Source organism: Ambystoma mexicanum, chromosome 13, assembly GCF_040938575.1.
Source record: "Ambystoma mexicanum isolate Mex_15411 chromosome 13, UKY_AmexF1_1, whole genome shotgun sequence".
Lineage (NCBI taxonomy): Eukaryota > Metazoa > Chordata > Amphibia > Caudata > Ambystomatidae > Ambystoma > Ambystoma mexicanum.
In genome coordinates, this window is record NC_090938.1 from 528,355,238 (window position 1) to 528,376,862 (window position 21,625).

The following is a 21,625-nucleotide window of genomic DNA, read 5'->3' on the forward strand; positions in this document are numbered from 1 at the left end:
GTGTTACCTGGGAATGGTTTCCGTGGGTCAGGGGGCTCAGGCATTGCAACCTTGTGGATGTCAGTCGTGTTTGTTGATTCGTGCATTACCTGTGACTGCTTCCATTGGATCAGGGGGGTCAGACTTTGGAGCCTTGCGCGTCTCCTGGGTGTCAGTGTTAGTGCATGGTTGCACGTTTGCTACCTGGGAGTGGTTTCATTGGGGCTGGGTAGTCAGACATTGGAGCCTTGCGCGACTCCTGGGTGTCAGTGTTGGTGCACGTTTGCTCAGTTTTGCATTACCCGTGACTGCTTTCATTGGATCAGGGTGGTCAGGCATTGGAGCCTGCCGCGACTCCTGTGTGTCAGTGTCAGTGCATGTTTGCTCATTTGCTACCTGGGAGTGGTTTCATTGGGTCAGGGTAGTCAGGCATTGGAGTCTTACACAACTCCCACGTTATCAGTGTTGGTGCACGTTTGCTCATTTTTGCTCTACTTGGGAGTGGTTTCATTGGGTCAGGGTAGTCAGGCATTGGAGCCTTGCGCAACTTGTGGTTGTCAGTGTTGGTACATGTTTGCTAATTTTTGCACTACCTGAGAGTGGTTTCATTGGGTCACGGTGGTCAGGCATTAGAACCTTGCCCGACTCCTGGGTGTCAGTGTTGGTGCATGTTTGCAAATTTTTCTCTACTTGGGAGCGGCTTCATTGGGTCAGGGTAGTCAGGCATTGGAGTCTTTAACGACTTGTGGTTGTCAGTGTTGGTACATGTTTGCTCATTTTTGCGGTACCTGGGAGTGGTTTCATTGGGTCAGGCATTGGAGCCTTGCCCGACTCCTGGGTGTCAGTGTTGGTGCATGTTTGTTAATTTTTGTGCTACTTGGGAGTGGTTTCATTGGATCAGGGTGGTCAAGCATTGGAGCCTTGCGCGTCTCCTGGGTGTCAGTGTTGGTGCATGGTTGCGCATTTGCTACCTGGGAGTGATTTCATTGGTTCAGGGTGGTCAGGCATTGGAGCCTTGTACGACCCCTGGGTGTCAGTGTTGGTGCACGTTAGCTAATTTTTGCACTACCTGGGAGTGGTTTCATTGGATCAGGGTGGTCAGGGATTGGAGCCTTGCACATCTCCTGGGTGTCAGTGTTGGTGCATGTTTGCGCATTTGCTACCTGGGAGTGGTTTCATTGGATCACGATGGTCAGGCATTGGAGCCTTGCACCTCTCCTGGGTGTCAGTGTTAGTTCATGGTTGCGCGTTTGCTACCAGGGAGTGGTTTCATTGGGTCAGGGTGGTCAGGCATTGGAACCTTGTGCGACTCCTTGGTGTCAGTGTTGGTGCACGTTTGCTCATTTTTGCGCTACCTGGGAGTGGATTAATTGGGTTTGGGTGGTCAGGCATTGGAGCCTTGTCCGACCCCTGCATGTCAGTGTTGGTGCATGTTTGCTAACTTTTGCGCTACCTGTGTTTGGTTTCAGTGGGTCAAGGTGGTCGGGCATTGGAGACTTGTGCGACTCCTGGGTGTCAGTGTTGGTGCATGTTTGCTAGATTTTGCTCTATCTGGCAGTGGTTTCGGTGGGTCTGGGTGGTTAGGCGTTTTAGTCTGGCACGACTCCTGGATGTCCGTTTTGGTGCAAGTTTACACATTTTTGCGCTACCTGTGTTTGGTTTCATTGGGTCAGGGTGGTCAGGCATTGGAGCCTTGCGCAACTTGTGGTTGTCAGTGTTGGTACATGTTTGCTAATTTCTGCACTACCTGAGAGTGGTTTCATTGGGTCACGGTGGTCAGGCATTAGAACCTTGCCCGACTCCTGGGTGTCAGTGTTGGTGCATGTTTGCTAATTTTTCTCTACTTGGGAGTGGCTTCATTCGGGTCGGCTGGTCAGGCATTGGAGTCTTGCGCGTCTCCTGGGTGTCAGTGTTAGTGCATGGTTGCGCATTTGCTACCTGGGAGTGATTTCATTGGTTCAGGGTGGTCAGGCATTGGAGCCTTGCACGACCCCTGGGTGTCAGTGTTGGTGCACGTTAGCTCATTTTTGCGCTACCTGGGAGTGGTTTCATTGGATCAGGGTGGTCAGGCATTGGAGCCTTGTCGGACTCCTGCATGTCAGTGTTGGTGCACGTTTGCTCATTTTTGCGCTACCTGGGAGTGGTTTAATTGGGTTTGGGTGGTCAGGCATTGGAGCCTTGTTCGACTCCTGCATTTCAGTGTTGGTGCATGTTTGCTAACTTTTGCGCTACCTGTGTTTGGTTTCAGTGGGTCAGGGTGGTCGGGCATTGGAGACTTGTGCGACTCCTGGGTGTCAGTGTTGGCGCCGCATGTTTGCTAGATTTTGCTCTATCTGGCAGTGGTTTCGGTGGGTCTGGGTGGTTAGGCGTTTTAGCCTGGCACGACTCCTGGATGTCCGTTTTGGTGCAAGTTTACACATTTTTGCGCTACCTGTGTTTGGTTTCATTGGGTCACGGTGGTCAGGCATTAGAACCTTGCCCGACTCCTGGGTGTCAGTGTTGGTGCATGTTTGCTAATTTTTCTCTACTTGGGAGTGGCTTCATTCGGGTCGGCTGGTCAGGCATTGGAGTCTTGCGCGTCTCCTGGGTGTCAGTGTTAGTGCATGGTTGCGCATTTGCTACCTGGGAGTGATTTCATTGGTTCAGGGTGGTCAGGCATTGGAGCCTTGCACGACCCCTGGGTGTCAGTGTTGGTGTACGTTAGCTCATTTTTGCGCTACCTGGGAGTGGTTTCATTGGATCAGGGTGGTCAGGCATTGGAGCCTTGTCGGACTCCTGCATGTCAGTGTTGGTGCACGTTTGCTCATTTTTGCGCTGCCTGGGAGTGGTTTAATTGGGTTTGGGTGGTCAGGCATTGGAGCCTTGTTCGACTCCTGCATTTCAGTGTTGGTGCATGTTTGCTAACTTTTGCGCTACCTGTGTTTGGTTTCAGTGGGTTAGGGTGGTCGGGCATTGGAGACTTGTGCGACTCCTGGGTGTCAGTGTTGGCACATGTTTGCTAGATTTTTCTCTACCTGGCAGTGGTTTCAGTGCGTCTGGGTGGTTAGGCGTTTTAGCCTGGCACGACTCCTGGGTGTCCGTTTTGGTGCAAGTTTGCACATTTTTGCGCTACCTGTGTTTGGTTTCAGTGGGTCAGGGTGGTCAGGCATTGGAGCCTTGCACTCCTGGGCGTCAGTGCATGTTTGCTCGGTTTCGCTCCACCCGGCAGTGGTTTCAGTGGGTCTAGGCGGTTAGGCTTTTTAGCCTGGCGCGACTGTTGATTGTCAGTGTTTGCTCTTTTTGCATTACCCGGGTGTAGTTTCAATCGGTCAGTGTGGTCAGGCTTTGGAGATGCCAGTGTTGGTGCCAGAGTGACCCTTTGCTTGTTATCTGCTATGCTCACTGGCAGCACCCTCCTGTTGACCACTACACACTTTGAAATTCTCAGCATGAAATACTGGAAACAAATATTGTATTGTTATCATTGGATTCCATTTGATTTCTCTTTCTTTTCAAAATATTGCAAGAGCCGGCGTTCACGTGTCCCTCCCTCGGCAGGCATTTCCTGACTGGCGAATCAGGCATGTCCTGCTTCATTTAACATGGGGTTCATGGTTGTGTCTGACCTTCCTAAATGCTGCATCAGCACAAACGTCATCTCTCATCCCAACGACTGTGACCTCTTACTGAGCGGCCTCCGGCTGCTGAATACCGGCCCATCACGTATCTCCCGGCCCATCACGTATCTCCCGGCCCATCACGTATCCCTCTGCCTTACAGTCAGATAGCTGTCCAGAATCCAGCCCTACAGCTGCACGTGGAACGTGGGAGGGAGGCACGTCTGTACTACTTCTGCATTCCCTTCGCCATACGTTCACTCTTCAAATCCTCACTTCTGCCTTTCACTTCTTCTAATATTCATTTCGTCATGACAGGGGGAGGACCCCCCACAACCCCCTTCTTTTCTCACACATACTCTTCCCCTAGCCCTCCTTGACCATAACCTTCCAGCTAACCTTACCATATCCGTTGCCTCCGTAGTAACAATCGGAAGATGAAGTAAAGGTCAGAAGAAGTCAATTCAGGGAGAAGTAAATGTCTGTCAAAGTGAATGTAGACGATGTAAGTGCAGAGGACGTTTTCTAGGCGAAGTTAAGGGGGGGATATCGGAACGTGAGCCCATGGAAGTGGCCACATCTGAAAATCCTGCACACATTAGCCCCACTACTGAAAGAATTGCACATTATTTGACCTGGGCTAAATTCACCCCCTTGTAATGAGGGCAAGATTTAAGGAGTCAGTTCTTAGTGTGGTCATAGGAAAGTGGTCCCTAGTTAGCAGTGGTTCATTGAGAGATCTGTCTTGCCAACTTGGCAATGCTGTCTCTGAAGAGTTGGTGCATTTTTTTTTTATTTTTCTGCCTGCCCTATGTCCACATTAGGGAGGGAGAACACTTTAAAAGTACCACCATGCAAATTGCACCTTATTGTAATTGTTTATTTATAACTCGCTTAATAAACAGATGGTTGTAAGTGCGGTGCCAGGGATCGCACCAGTGTTGCTCCGCGTCCTCCTTTTTCCAAGGCAAGCACGTTGCCCTTGAGCTATCCTCCCTTTAGACAATGCAGACATGGCTTGCACTTTACACTTCTAGTAAATACATTGTTAGTCTCATAGAATCTGGTTCCTTATTTGTGAAGTGCACTAAAACAGAGAGATTTACTAATGACCTAATTTCAGAATGTTTTATCCACTGGCTGATTGTTTAACTCTGGTTTAAACTATTATAATCGGCTAACTGCAAATTATGTTTTTTTCTGTATATTTATTGTCGTTGATGTTTACCGTTTTATGGATACTTTTGATCCAAAATACAGTTATTTGACTGACTGAATCTAGGCAATTGGGCCCTGAAGCAAGCCCAACTCTGCTTTCAAAACTTTGGCCCTGGTCAAACCCCGGATCACCACACTTCCCACAGTAAAAACCATAAAAGGTACCTCAAATAGTTGTACTTTTAAATGCTTGCATAATATTATAAATAGAGTAGAATAACACGGGTAAGGACTGTTGTGGATGGTGTTTGTGTATGAATACACATCTGCCATACGCATGTGTCATTATTATTTTATTTATTTATTTTAATTTTTATAAAGCGCCACACGCTCGTGGGCCTTGGAGAGCACACATTCTCTCCTTTAATTTGTTTCTGGTATTTGGATTTGGTGAAAGGTGTATTTGCGTTTGTATGTATTGACATTTCTAAAGTGCGTTCGCCAAATTGCTGTACAGTAGTAGTAAATACAAGGGTACCATTCAAATGCAGAAAACAATGTAGAACTGTAGAGATATTAGAGACTGCAGAGATGCAAGAGTAGAAAGAAAGTGAGACTTAAGATGAGTTTGGAAAATGTGGTAGGAACGAGAGGAAGAGGAGCAGACAGACAAGGGAACGGCGTTCCAGAGTTCAGGTGCTAGGAGAGAGAAGGATCGAAACCGGGAGGAAGCACATGGGGGGTTTTGCAACTGTGATTAAAAAAGAGAGACAGTGAGTAAATAATAGAAACTAAGAGTGAAGACTGCAAGAGGGAGAATAGATTGAAAGTACGGATGAGAGACTATGCAGAGGAAATGGAAGGACAGTTGTGAATCAGAAGGAAAGGGGGGAATAGAGACAAGAGAGGGCAACAGAAGAACGAGGGGACAGATGGAAAAGGAAATGGATGGCTGAATTATAAGCAGAACAAAGAGGTGTAAGATGGGAGTGTGGAAGGCCAACTAGGAGAGAAAAGCAATAATCAAGCCAGGAGAATATAACAGAAGATATAGGAGCTTATTGGACTGTAAAAAAAGACATTGGCAAGATTGGCGTAGATTAAACAAGTCGAAGCGACATTTGCAAGCAGTGTAGGAAATGAAGAGGGCGATTGAAAGAGAGGAGTCGAACATAAGCCTGAAGTTGCGAGCTGACAGAGAGAAGGGACGAAGAGTGGGGGGAAATGGAAGGGCAGCGAGAGGAGAAGTGGAAGGAGACGTAGAAAGTAAGAAGAGAGCCTCTGTTTTTGAGGGATTCTGGTTGAGAAAGGGAGAGCTCATCCGGACTATATGGCGGCAATGCAGGGAGACATAGAAGTATGAAGGGAGTCAGGAAACGATGGGAAAGAAAAGAAGATTTGAGAATCAGCGTAGAAATGGTGTGAGAGGTTCATTACGGATGAAAGAGGGGAGAGTGTAGAGCGAGATGCGTACAGGGCCGAGGAACAGTCCCCGAGGTACACCATAGACGAGAGGGGAACATTCTTTTTATTCCTTGGATGCAATTGGTTGCCTCTGCTCCCAGAGTCCCAGATGCCCAAGGCTTGACTGACTATTTTTTTAAATTTATTTTTATCAACTTTATTTAAGTTTTTAGAGCATTGTAAACATATGGATATTAATAACCAGTTGTTAACAAGCGTACATTATTTTATGCCAGCTCAATTACCACAGACCTGGGATTTCAATGCAATTTAAATCCATTGCTCATATTTAAACCATACATAGTAAAAAGTAACTGTCCACCCCTCCCCCCAAACATATTCCAATTTATGGGTGAAAAAGTGTTCTGCTCTTTGTTTTGAATGGCCAGCTGGAACTAGTAGGATCGCTCTCAGGTTCAATGTTCAAATTTGTCAAATAATAGAGATTGCACGGAGTGTTCTGGGTTTGAAGTACATCTGCTCTCTACCATCCATAAACTCATGTAGTGGTAGCCAAGTGTTCAAATATTTCGAGTATGAGCCAAGGGCTATTGCTGTCACCTTCTCCATAGCCATTACTCCCCACAGTCTCACCCACCACATGGCTACTATTGGTCCATCCTTGGTTTTCCATAATTGTGCAACCGTGATTCTGGCCGCACTCAACATATGAGTGATAAGTGTGGCCGTGGAAGTTAGAATCTGTTTCCTGTTAAGTACTTTAAAGACTGCTATCAGTTTTAATACCATAACAGTGTAAACCTTATTGCTGTGTTTAGTTTGCTCTATGATGTGGCAGAGCCACCTATAAGCCAAAACTATTCCCTTAAAGTACAGATAGGGATAAATGGCATATGATGAGGGACACAAAGCTTGAAGGTGGCTGCCCAGGGCCATGCTAATCCCTATGGCCATTCCCATCCAGTTCCTGTCCCGCTCCCCCCAAAAAAACCTCCTTGTGGGAACTCTTGCAGCTCACTTTAATCAAGTCTCACAATCAAACCTTGCACTTGAAGTGCCTAACTGTGTTTTCAGAGCATTCTACTGAGAGGTAATGACTTAACTCTCAACCTGGGAATGGTCCTGTGGAGATTTGTTGGACAAGGTATGTGTCAGAGGACGACCTAAGGGGAAATCCAAATAGGCTCAAATTGAAACATTGGACATTGGATTGAATGTTCACAACAGAAGAGGCAAACGCCTTTAAATTGTTTTATCATTTGAAACATGAAGTAAATAGCTGTGCACATTTCCAAATAGCTTCTACAGACATCAGTTTGTGAGGATTCGGCTTCATTTCTTTCCAACTAAAGAAGTACTTACTACCCACTAGATTACAAACTAGGCCGAGAGACGTGCAATGCAGCTGCTGTAACAAAGGGGGAATGGACGCAAATCTTCACCATATATTGCTATTCTGCACAGCTTTAACAGACCGAAGAACTAAGCACTTTAAAATCTAATTGGACAAATTAAGCACTTTAACGCCTGAGCAATGGTGGATTCTTTTAATAAGTGGGGAAATGACATCCTTTGTTTTGGCTACTGGTAGGTTGTTAGAAACTATTTTATATAGGACATTTGAGAAATGGCTTCATGTATTAAGGTGATTATGTGGATTTTAATTACTTATTTTTCTTTCATTTGGAAGATGCGATGAAATAAATGCTAAACGGTTTGTAATAAACCAAAATGCAAATTAAAAAATGTAAAGTATTAGGCATTTGCCAGGTACTGCTATTAGATGCCCAGGTATTCACAACATTTTTCACCTGCTACCATCAGTGGTCATTTAATACCCCTATGGAAGCGCATGGCAAGTGTCTTTCCCTTTCCTACACAAAAACCCAAACTGTTGGCATTGCCAAAGATTGTTTAGTTATGAAATGAAATGTATTGGGGCAATTGAAGCTGCACTTGACATATGACCAACTGAACCAATTGGCTTTGTCAGTTCTTGTTATAATTGGTACACAGTTAATTTTGTGAATGATATACTCACTTCCTGGCAATCCACTAAAATGCCAGGGCTAGCAGGACTGACATTGCATGCCCTTTAACCCGGCAATGATAGCACAGGAAATTACAACACATGACCATTGAACCTGAGTACATCGTAGGAGGTGACAGCACCAGCCCGTTGTGCGAGGGACTTGTGGCGATACTTTGTAGCCCTATTTTAGGGGGCTCCCTCCTTTTAGGATTATTCACTCTTCTATTCGGCTACCTCGATAAATGTAACACACTCAACTCCACTGTGCTAGAGCTTCTTGGGCGACCATCCAAAATCACTATCTCCAGGTGGATCCGAGAACATTTTGCACTTAACGCGGAGGGTAAGGCCAAGTATGTGACATGGCACAGGATGGACACGATATATTTTGGGTAGTTATGCACTCCCTTCTCCAGGCTGTGTTCTGCGAGCAGGATCGACACAGGCTGGACTGCCGACAGAGGCGACTTGGCCTCTCATCTGAGGTTAATAAAATACGTATTATTAAATTGTGCAAATGTATCTAAATATCAGGGTGCTTAGACGTGGAGGAGTCCAGCCTGAAGCACTAGATGAAAATGTGATATTATTATTATTATTGTGGTGTCTGGTCACCGTGATTTTGCTGCGTGATGTATGGATGTAATAGCCCTTCAAATGTTCACTATTTGACACTTTGACTCTCTTAAGACATCACTCTGTGAGGGTGGCATGGGCGCTGTTGTGGCATGTGCCTGCTGGCAAGTTTCTGTTTTGTGACTTTATAGCTCAAATCACAGTGCTTGTGCCATATGATTGCACAGGGCTCAACAAGGCAATCATAATCTCATATTGTACTTGTCATTTCTATGGCGCCTTTTACCATTATTATAGTGTCAATGCGCTGTTTGTGGGAATGCCCCTCAGAGGACCGAAGTCCAGAGTGTTGGAGATCATGGAGTACGATTAGGATGTGTGTGTGCATTTGGCCAAAAAAGGCTTTGCAGGGCTGATCAGGCTCCGGTAGAGAAGCAACTCCTGTGGTCAGGCATGTGGATGGGTGCCGAGGGGAGTCAGGGTGGCGTCAGCGCTAGAGATTCGCTATGTGTTCAGCGTGTCTGAATTTGTCATAGGTCTGCGCTGCATTCTGCTGTCAGAGTTGTTGAGGCGTGGTCTGGTGTAAGTAGGTGGAGAATTATGTGAACAGCACGACCGCATTTTGTCATAGTCCTTGCTGTATACTGATGTGTGTGGATACCCATGCTAGCGGCCAGTGGTGTATTATACGTACCTTGCTGCCATTGATGACGCTTTGTTGTTAGGGCCCCCGCTCACGTACTAGGCTTTTTGTCAGTTCTTGCTGTTTTCACGTGACCCTGCTTACTTCCTAGGTCTCCGTTTCGGAAGTAACCAGGGCATGCACTTACACTCTGTTTCCAGCAGATCAGTGTGCACTTCATCACTAATTGCAGAGGATCATGAACACCACAAGTGTTTCAATAATTAAGCTGAGTAAAGGTTCTATTAGTTTGTGTGGTCTGAGATGTTGCATACTACAATTATGAAATTGGAACAAATAAATGACAATTGGTGAGTGTCAGCAAAGCAGACCAAGGTGAATTGGCCTTTATCCTGTATGGATCTGAAATTTGGGTGCTGCTGATTTTGCTGGAGTCGGCCCAATTGGAGTCGGCCATTTTAAAAAGATTGCTTAGATTACCCACCTACGCTGTATGCTGTAGAGACGATTTATCTAGAATTTAATTTGGTTCCAGTTTTGTTTTGTCATCAATTGAACATCTTGTCTACTTATTGGAAGCTTGTCAACGTTGCGGTTGTCTCCTTGAATACGTTGGTGTACGGGGTGATACAGACTAGAGCGAGCTGTGTGTTCCCTAGCTCTATCACCAGCATGAAGTCCTTTATCAAAGAATGGCCTGGGAAGCTGCCGGAAAGCGTTCTCGCCTTGCCCTTTAAACCATTCAAACACACTATGAAATCTCTTTTTATTACCATTAGCAGGGAGCAATTGTTAGTGAATCTGGCCAGTAAAAGTACTGCTACGATCTATGTTGAATATATACAAGACACGGGTCAAGTCCCTAGCTACATTGACCATGTTCTTGGTAACTTGCTGGTGTCATCAACTGAACATCTTGTCTACTTATTGGAAGCTTGTCAACGTTGCGGTTGTCTCCTTGAATATGTTGGTCTACGGGGTGATACAGACTAGAGCGAACCATATTTTCCCTAGCTCTATCACCAGCATGAAGTCCTTTGTCGAAGGTGCCTGAAAGCGTTCTCGTCTTGTCCTTTAAACCATTCAAACACACTATGAAATCTAGTTTTATTACCATGAGCAGGGAGCAATGGTTAGTGAATCTGGCCAGTAAAAGTACTGCTACGCTCTATGTTGAATATATACAAGACACGGGTCAACTCCCTAGCTACATTGACCATGTTCTAGGTAACTCGCTGGTGTGGGAAGACCTAAGACTAAAATGTAATGTAGCTGGGTCTTTAGAAATACATGGTACGTGGCAAAACATCCCTAGACATCCAAGAAATTGTAGACTGTGTGGGAACGGGGAACTGGAGTCCGTTCAACATCTTTTGGTTAATTGCACTTCCCTGATTAGCTTGCGAGAAGCTTCCATGAGATCTGCTGGTTTGGACGTGTTTTCATCAGAAAATGAGATTTGGATAGTGACGAGGATGGTATGACTTGAAAGGACCCGCAGCTGCTACAAGGATTGATGCCGCTCCACTCCATATGAGTGTAGAAGCGGCCATGGTGGGGCGTGTCCTTCGGTGTGTCTCAGGCCTCAAGTAGGTGACTCTTGCGTGTTACCAGCCCCTCTGTAGCTCGCTGCATCACCCACACAGGCCTCTGTGAACGCTGTGGCCCCCATGAACTCTGTTTGCCCTTTGCTAGACGAACCCTGGGCTTTTCATATATAACGGTATAGAAGCGCATTTGAGAAACATATGCTCAATTACTGATGCGGTGGCCTATAGTGGATCCGACGTCTGTTTGGAGCGGATCATCGGCTCTATGGAACTGGCCGGTGTCTGGTGAACTGCGGGGAATGATGGATGATGGGGGTGTGCGGGATGTTAATTGAGCGGCCCTCCCCTTGCATTGCCTTTGTGGGATGTCGTCTTCCTGCAGGTGGAGGGTGAAGTTGGTGTGCCCGACGCCGAGGCGGGTGACATGGCGGGGCTACTGTAATGAGTGCGACATTCAGGTTACACTAACATTCCCCATCCTGACTAATGGAGAAACATACAGGTGTCACGTATGCCCATATTCTATCTTGGCTGCATCCTTGGCTCCTTCAGTGCTTTACCACCGACACGCAGATATATTGGTTTTCCATCTACGGATCTTGACAATTCTATCTGAATGATCTTGCATAACACATGATTTAGGAGGATTGATTGTTTTAATATGTTATGATTAATGTTGATTGTGATGCATGGAATGTATTAAAAGTTGACCTTTGTTAACTGCATAATACTAATTTAAAAAAAGAATTGGCCTTACAGGACGATCCATTCATTGTCTGTGAGTTAGTCACATCAATTCTGGAGTTCCTAGAAAATACGAAAACTTTTCCTAAACACCACCTGCATGTCAGAACCTGCCATTAAACATGTCTTCAGAATGTTTGTGCACCCTCCTGCATGCTATGTTTGTCATCACAGAAGGAAGTCAAAAGCATGGCGCAAGGGTTACTCTTCTGTGTGGAATGGGACATTACGAAACTGTATCTTACTGGAGAAACCACAAGGGCTGGCTGTTAGGCCCCTGGGAGTGCCTCACATTCAGAGCAGACATGTAGATTTTAAAGTTGAATTACTCTTTTCATTTCACAGTAAAATCCATTTGCTGTTGCAGGCAGTGGCGTGTCCGTGCTACCCCTGCATAGTCCGTGCCCCTTGGGCCACCCCAGTCAAAAGAGTCTGTAAACGTCACTAGTTTGCAGGTCTCGTCTCGTTCGTCTTCGGGTCAAACCAGTCCTCGACTCACCTTGGATTCAGCTGGCAATGACTTTAGCAGACACCACCCAGGATCCTGCCAGCATTTGGTCCGTGTCTCCCTTGGTCCGTGTGTCAGCAAAGGTCAGTCAGCTTGCTGCCAGTGGTAGCCGGTCCTTGTTTCATAGTGGAACTGTACCCCCGGCCATCTTTGCTGCCAAGTGTGCTGTGAGTCAGGGCCTTCAATGGCGGTGGCTCCCTCTGTGCCTCTCTGCCAGTGATCTGATCCTGTACTGTACACAAAAGGTGCCCAGGAGCAGCAATGGCACAGCCAGAAGATAGGCTTGGGGCAAAGGGCCTGGCGTCCAACAAAGCATTTAGGCACAGCAAGCGCAAAGAGAGCGAGGATGAACACAGGGTGGCAGTGCACCATAACAGCCTGGTCATATCAAGTCCCTTTTTCCAAATATGTACACAACAATTACAAATGCTACTGAAATACACATGTATAGGGTGTACCTGATGAATAAAGCAGTAGACCACAGTCGACACAAAATGGTGTCCCTGGCTCGCTTCCACCATATAGCCTGCTCCTTGGGATACCATTGGCCGGTGCTCAGGGGGTTGCAAGCAAGGACTCAGGGGTACCAAGCTGTTGCGCAGGGGTAGTGTCTAGTACCCCTGGCGATGCCTATATGACGTCCACGGGAGCAGGTTGTCATTCCGTAGTCTTGGCACATCGACTGAGGAGGCCTGCTTGCGGGTCCTCGCCTTATAGCGCGCTTGAAGTTTGAGTCCATTAATGCCATGACTTCTGGTGCCGCATATATACAGATTTTCTACTGGGGGATTAAAAGCTTTAAATTGGACAGCAAAGCGTTGTAGGCGATGGTAGTGGTCGTCGGGCCTCAAGGGGATGCACCACAATTCAATACAACGCCAAAGATTTGGCATTACTTTTGACCACAGTGATTCCTGCACTGCATTCCTGTGCTGTTGTCTCCAAGCTGTTTAACTTAAAAGTGGTTAGTGGTATCACAGCAGTAGAGTAACGCGCATCGGCCTCACTGGGTGGGCAAAGAGGTCAATTGCCCCCCATAATTGCTGCTTTGACCCTCACCCCTCAATGTGGTGCCCTGTCCACCTCCTTCCTCTCTGCAAAGAACACTTTCAGGAGTTTGCAAGCTGCTCCTTGGACCAGCAGTCAATCACGAGTTTATAGGTTTTGCTAAGCCTGTTCTTTCTGCCTGTTCTTTCTTCTGGCCTGAAGCAGAAACCACGGGAGATGGGCCATGGAAATTGTTGAGATGGGCCATGGAAATTGTTGAGATGGTCCATGGAAATTGTTGAGATGGTGGCTATCTCTGTCAAGAGGGCTGAGCATGTGCTATTGCTTTCTAAATGTGCTGCTTACAATTTCATAGAAACAGCAAAAAAGACATTTCCAAAGTGAAACATGCTTCTTAAACCTAAATCCAACAGTTTTCTGTCTGTGATGTTTCTTTTTTTTGTGGGACTACACCTTCAAATAGCTTGAGATGTTTGTGCCCCCACCATTAAGTTGTATCTTTGTGTATATACTTCTAAAGATATTATTTGCTTGTCAATCTGCTCAGTTGAAAGTAAGTGTTTCTATTGTGCTGACAGCATTTATTGGGAAACTGAGCCGTGGATTGACAAGTGCCAATTTTAAAGTACTACTTTATTCTCAGTTTAATAAAGCAGGGCAAACAGGCAGACATCGGACTGATGCTTGCACACACACAAACTTGATTACACAGTAGTTTTATACCCCAATATGCATCATTTATGACATCATCCTACGTGGCAAACTGTGAAACCTATTGGTGGGAGGGATTGGTTAGGGAACATATCTACTTATAGAATCCATATGGGTTAGTACTTCATTGGCTGTCTCTTATCTGTAAGACATGCCTCACAGGACCTCTAAATACGTATAATACTGATTATAGCAATCAAAATGGCAGCAGATTGGTCTATGCAACATTGTGTTAGCAGGTTGCCCATAGACCAACTGATTGGCTGGCATTCCCACCCAACCTTAGACTTTCGGCTCGGCTAGCAGCATTTAAGTAAAACCAAACCCAGTTGCTTGAGTCACGTCTAATTACTCATCACTTTCCCAATAGGTTCATCATCTCTCATCAGTCTGACCATGAGCTATAGTTTCCCCTCTGTAGTTGACCTTGTAGCTTGCTCTCTGTTCTGGGACATTCAGAGGAGAGTACACCTTCTCAATCCACACCTTAATGAATAGCCCTTGTTTTCTACTTCTGGATCACGTGTAAAGGGACCAGAAATGTGTTCATTCTGGCCTCTAATTTTCTGCTATTTGATTCAATTATGCTGTGTGTCATTGCTTCTTTTGACCTCTAGAAACTTGCTCACTCCATCTTGTAGGAGCCTTATCCATTGTTAATTGTCCAATACTTGGCTGTTGCAAATGTTTTCTTCCTCTTTTATCTAAGAGAAATATGTCTCGCGTCCATCGCTTATCCATCTGCCTCCCTTTGTGCTTTTCAGATTTTCCTCAAATAGCATCCTTGATCCCAGGCCAACATAGACTCCTCTTCGTTCTGCACACAAAGCTAATTCTCCAACTTCCCCTGACTCTGCACTGCTGGTCTGTTTCTGAGTATTGTATTGTATTTTATTTATATAGCGCACCTAGCCCTTAGTCATCTGGGCGCTTTTCTTACAATGAGGGTGCAGGAAATTACAAGTTCATACGTTAGGTCAGTTACAAAGGAAAGCAATTAATGGAATACAGTAAGTAATTTACAAAGGATTGCACATAGTCGCAGCGAAGTAGATGCACGGTAATTACAAAGGATGAGAAGTGATACAACAGGTAATTTACAAGGGATTACAAGTAATCACAGAGAAACAGATACATAGTAAGGATGAGGTCCATTTGACTGGTAAGGTGGAGAAGTATACAAATAGTAAGATAGTCATTTTAAGTGGATTTAGCAATGTGGAAGATCAGACAGTTTGAGCCAGGTTACTAACTATCTTCTGAAAGTGTTAAATGACTGTTCGGCACTGAGCGTTGCTGGTAGAGAGTTCCACATTCTGGCAGCATGGACTGGGAAACTACTGCCACCTGCCTTTTGGAGCTTGAACCTAGGGATGGTCAGGCAGTTGGAGTAGGCAGATCTGGTATCCATGTGAATTTGTCACAGAGATATTTAGGTGCCATGTTATGTAAGCATTTGAACGTAAGCAAGAGGGTTTGGAGATTAATTATTTGTGGGACAGACAGCCAGTGCACACTGTGTCTTAGCTCTGAGATGTGGTACAATCTGGGGTGGCTAGTTGCTGATCTGAGTGCATTATTTTGGAAGATCTGGAGCTTCTTTAGGTTGTGTTTATTGGTACCGAGGTAGAGAGTGTTGCAGTAGTCTATCTTGGATAAGACTAAGGCTCTAGCAAGAGTAATGCAGTTACCTGTAGTCAGAAAAGGTCTACAGGCGTTGATGAGTTTACACGTGTATGCAGTGGTGGAGGCTGTTGCGTTGATTTATCTAGTCAAAGAGATGGAAGAGTCGATGTAGATACCTAGAGTTTTTACATCTTTTGAGACTGTAGTGATGTTACCGTCAATATTGAATGTGTTGAACTGTTTGTCGAGTCTGTTAAGTCTGGCTTGAGTTCCCACAAGGAGCAACTCCTTCTTGTGGTCATTGAGACATAGTCTGTGTTTAGCCATCCAGGCTTGGATGATTTGATAGATGTCATTTAGTCGCTTGGAGTCTGTGTTTTAGTCACCAGAGATGGGAATAAGGATTTGGGTGTCGTCCGCGTAGTCTGTATAGGAGACACACAAGTGGTCTAAGTCAGCGAAGAGGGATTTCGTGAAAATATTGTACAAGGTGGGTGAGGTACATGAACCTTGGGGTACTCTGCAGGTAACGGGGACTGGGGTCGCGGAGGCGGAGGTAGAGAAAACCCTGGTGGTTCTATCGTTTAAGAAAGACTGAATCCAGGAGGTGGCGTCATCAGAGAAATGTGCTGCAGATGAGAGGTGTTTACAGAGGACTTTGTGGACCTCCAAATCAAAGGCCACTGATAGATCAAGCAGCAAAAGGAGTGCCAAATTACCTTTGTCCTCAATGAACTCCATTTGTGGTACTAAGTCTAACAAGGCTGTCTCTGTACTGTGTCTGGTTCGGAAACCTGATTGGCGGAGTCGTAGTAGATTTCTGCTTTCCAGGTAATGCTGCATCTGTAGATAGGCAGCCCTATCCAAATTTTTGAGCAGAAAGGGCACCGTTGTGATAGGTCTGAAGTTCGTTGTTATAGGTCTGAGGTAGCTGGATTGAATCTTTACACAAGCCGGTGCCCATTTTCCTATTATGGCCGTCCTTGCCACGTTATATTTTCCTCTGTAGCAAGCTTCTATATGTCTCTTCTATGATGCGTTTCTGTGTATTTACACTTATTGGTCAACAAGTAACTTTATCTTCTTTTGCATACATGATTACTTTATCATTTCGTTCATGTTTCTCTTGTCACTTCAGATACATCGTCACTCTAAAGTATTTTTGTATAATTTCAGTGTGTCTTTATACATCTTCATGACATCATTTTGACCATGTCAGATTTCACTCAGCACTACATGATGTCCAATAGTGTGTGCTGACATGCTTCCACACAATATCCTTCCACTTTCTCAGTGCAAGGATACATTTGATATGGTTGTCTGACTGCATATCATCTTTCATACACTCTATGCGATATAGGCCTAACACATGGAGAGTCCCATAAAGGGCTTGTCTCCTGCTGTTCCAGTATGATGGCGGTGAGGGGGCGGGAGTTAGGGAAAGTGCATCTACCTGCTCCTCTTCATTCCTCCCTCTGGTCGAGTCCTCAACCACATTCTCCTCTTCATTCTCCTTTATCTTCTCTTCATACTGTTGTTTCTTTGGGATCCATATCTTTGCCCCCCCCCTCGGGTGACCTGCATTCTTGATACATTCATCCACACTGCAGATCATGTGGCAGCATTCTCCTGATGGTGGACAGAATTTCCAATATCCTACATATTTGTTATGATCCTTGGGATAATAGAACTTCGTTCCTGGAGGTGCAAGGGTGCTTTTCTTTATATTCTCACAGGTACTTTCTTCAATTTACATCTGCTCATCAGTTCAATGTCTATAGCAATCATTAAAATCATCCCAAAAGTTTTCTTGGCTGTCTTCTGCCACTGTACCAAGATGATCCTTATGAGACAGAATCCTAGCAATACCAACACGAGTATTGCTCCAAGTATTTTGAAAGCATTGGCCAGCCAGGTTGCAATCCATGATAAAAGAAATGAGAACCAGTCATCTCCTGCTGTTTCACTGGCTTCATCTTCCATCTTTGTATCCAAAGTTGTCAGTATAGTTATTGCTTCTGTCAGGGTTCCATTTTGTCCGTCATGGGATAGTGTGAATGTACAGCAAGAAGGCCTGGCCATGGCACACACGCCTCCTTGCTGTAATTAAGTTCAGGACATACCTGTTCTGGAGAGTCATCAGCCTGATGACTCTCAATTCTTCTCTGATTACATTGAATCCTTTTATTGTTGCATTAATCGTCTGCAACAGCTCCCATCTGGTAATCGCAGCCACTTGGTGTTCACTGCAGTGTCGAGTCCTGGCATAAATATAAATATCATTATCATTGCTGTCTTGCTAAACAGTTTGTGTTCATCTGTAATGTCTTCCTAGGGTTTTATTGATTTTGATGAAAAATAGGTCTCCCTCTTCAGCTGGCGAAGAATAAGCAACCTCTTCCTTCTCTGGTGTTCATTCATTCTTGGAAATTCATCAATATTCATATCACTTTGAGGAATGAATCACTAATGCTGGAACATTTATTAATACAGTGGAACATACTCCTCCCCAATTTGTAGGTAACTGCATGTTGGGGATCCCCAGGCCCAATATCGGTCCATCAGTACGGCAGTTCCTCCATTCATTCCGGTGACCTAAATTTTCTGTTCACATCCTTTGTTCTCTCCAACCAGAACCAAGCCTCCATTCTTGAAGCATTTTGTTAAATTCTTCATTGGTATTATGGATACTGGTACTGCTTTGTTGTCAAACCATGTTAGTAACTTAGAATATTTGGCCCATGATTCTAGGCATCTGTCATTCACTATTTGCACTATGCTTACTGGTTCTTTCTTCAATAAGTGTGCAGGGCAAGATAATAGTCCATCTTCCCATCCTGGAATGGTGGCAACACGGCCATATACCAATAGCTGAGGTCTCTCCCAGCATCCTGGCTCTCCCAATCTGTCAGTCATATCTGAGCAATCCATCCTCTTCATCTCGACAATTTCTATTCGTTCTCCAATCTGGGATGGGTACATATGTTTTTTGCTTGTCCACCCCATCCCACTTTTCATCCTTTTTGTCCTCACATAAGCATCTTCATATGGACATTTTCCTCTTGATCGCCATTGTAAAGTTGCCCTTTTTCCTTCAAATTGCCCTCTGGTTGTACAGGCTGCTAGTTGACTGAGACATATTGTATCATATGCAGGCATTTCTTTGGCAATAAATATCCTTTCTGCATTCGTGGCATATGGTATTAAGGAACAGATATTGCAGCTTTATATGTCACACTTTTAGATCAAGAACTGCAAGATGATTGCTATAATTATTCTGAAAATAATATGGTTGTTCTTTGGATTCCTGAAAAACAACACTATATTTACGTGTCTTCTTAATAAAGCAGGGTAAGACTGTAATATGTAAGTAAAAACAGCATACAAGAATCTGGGTATTGTGATTATAATTGGTAACATAAGATGAAATGTGCTTCTCTTATTTCAGCTCTGGTATGTTAAAACATTGTTCCTTGAGCCTATCTAAACATTCCAGGATAACTGCAAGTCTACCTGTTCCTTATTCAAAGATATTGGTCTCTAATTCAAAGTGCTCCTGTGCTTTTCATTTTCCATGTCTTTGCTCTTGGCCATTGAACAAGTCGGCACGTGTGGAACATCTTCTCTTGCTTCACTGTTGGTAGCTGCAGGAGGGATCATGGTTTCTCCTTTATATGGTTTGATATCATGCAACAGCAACCAGGCTCTTCTTCCTTTTATCTTGGCAGCTGTAGGGGTAACTTCTTACACCTCATATGGTCCTTCAAAGCGGGGTGCTCTCCAGGTGTGTACAAACTTTCGTACCAGCCCCTGGTCCCCTGGGTATAGGCTGTGTTATTTTAACAAATCTTCTGCTCAATTGATTGATCATCTTTATCGCTTCTCTTTGACCCATCCCTTTGGTTCCTGACCGGTTGACAAATGAAAGAAACACTCAGTCATTGCTGTTAGGTAATCATGCATCTCATCACCTAGTGTCTTTGCTACACTGAGGGCATCACTTTTTAACCTAGTTGGAAAAGCAATGGGGGTTCTCATGTAGCTTCCGGTCACCAACTCATCAGGAGTTAGATGGTGATCTGAGCCAGCTTGGTTTCTTACGGCATATGAAGCAAGGGATAGGCAATATATCCATCCCTTCTTTAGAGTCATCTTTATTTTTGCATTCCTTTCCTTCAATAATCAATGTAATTGTTCACAGACGCCATTCGCCTGTGGGTGATACACAGAGGAAAACGTATGCTTAATGCCTAATAGGAGAACTATTTGCTTGAACAATTCATTTACAAAATGCGGTCCAGTGTCAGACTGCAAAACCTCGCACACACCCCATCTTGGAACACCTCACGTACAAGGAACTTGGCAGCGCATGTGGCATCAGGGTGTGTGCATGGACCTGCCTCAATACATCTACAAAAAGGACATACGACAACCAGCATATATCTGTAGCTGTTGCATGTCTGCAGCATATCCACATAGTCTATATGACGATGCTGACATGGGCCATTGGGTCTAGGAATTGCTCTACTCGCGGTTCGCAAAGTGTGCCCTGCAGAAAATTTCTAGCACACGATGCAATTTACAATAAACTGTGACACATGCTCTAACAGGTTTGGCGAGAACGACTCTTCTGCAATTGCAGTAGCTAGACTTTCTCGAATCACATGCACAGGGTAGTGGAGCTGCTCCAGCGCTACCCTCGATAATGCTAGAGGTATAACTGGCTTTCCACTGCTCTCCTGTCACCAAATTGCCTCAGTGGGAGATAAAGAACACACCCGCCTTTTCCATAAATCCTTTTCTTGTGGTGCTCAACTTTGTATCTCACCTGAAAAATACACAGCATGTTAAAGCCCTCCTTTACCAACATGCATCGTCGTGTCATCTGTTTAACACTTTCTATTTCAAAATTAGAAATGGTTGGGAAATAGTCTGCCTTTTTGGCTTCAAAATCTGCGGCTTCATTTCTGCGTGAAATTCCGTCTTCTCTTTTAGTATGTGCTGTGCATTTTACAACTGCTAGAGTGAATGGTACTGCTACTGCTTCAATAAGTTTATACAATAGGCCCACATGTTGCACTGGAGAGCTGTCTGCATGGAGGAAGCCCTCCTTTTTCAGTGTGACAAACCTGTGTGTACAGTTGATGTCACATATGCAGAGTCAGAGTACACCGTCACTTCCTCATCTTTGAATCTCTGAAGAGCGGCAATAAGCACCACTAATTCTACAGCCCTGCTGAATAATACAAAGGTAATCTTGTGCTTGTCACTACCTCAAATTCACCCTCTTAGTTCAGCTTCACTATAGCTAATTCAGTATGCCTTTCGCTAGTTGTTTGGTCAATTTTTGAAGAACAATCAATAAAGAGAAATTCCCCTTCCCAAAAGCATTCTCTCTAGCTTGGGGAATATCATCATAGTGTTCAGTATGCATTGCACAATCATGTACATAATCATCCTCCCCTACTGTTTCAGCTATGAACGTGGCTGGGGTCACTGTCTTAGATCTGACCATTTTAATTGCAGGATTCAATATAATTACCTCGTATCCGGATGCTCTATTTGTGGTCAATGTACTTTTAGGTTTCTCTAAAATCGCAAATAATGCATGCTCTACAAATAGTGTTACTGAATACCCCATTGTTATACTTGAAGCTTTTTCAATCGCGATTGCAGCAGCAACTAAAGACTTCTCACAAGGATACTGCCCTTTCATAACTGCATCTAGAATCCTACTATCATAGGCTAATGGTGTGTGCCCATGTCCTAATGTAATTTTCTGTGTAAGGACTGCTGTCATGAATTCTCCATTTGAATGAGAAAATAAGTAAAATTCTTCATGATAATTTGAATTCCCAACACAGGTGCTGTACTGATCCCATTTTTTAATTCTTAAAATCCTTCAGTCATTTAATCTGTGCATCATATTTTGCTCTTGCCCACCTGTGCTTCTTTAAGTCCTTTTAAAAGTGATTGAATGGATGTACTGTAATGCAAAACCCAAGCCCTACAATAGTTACATAGGCCTAAGAATTGCTGGATTTCCCTAACTGTTTAGGTTCTGAGGTC

General features: G+C 44.6%; 1 protein-coding gene across 1 annotated transcript in view; it reads left to right on the plus strand.

Annotated features, from left to right (window-relative positions):
- Positions 1–21,625, plus strand: part of PLCD3 (phospholipase C delta 3) — a 467,775-nt gene that overhangs the window by 125,226 nt on the left and 320,924 nt on the right. The window lies entirely within an intron of this gene.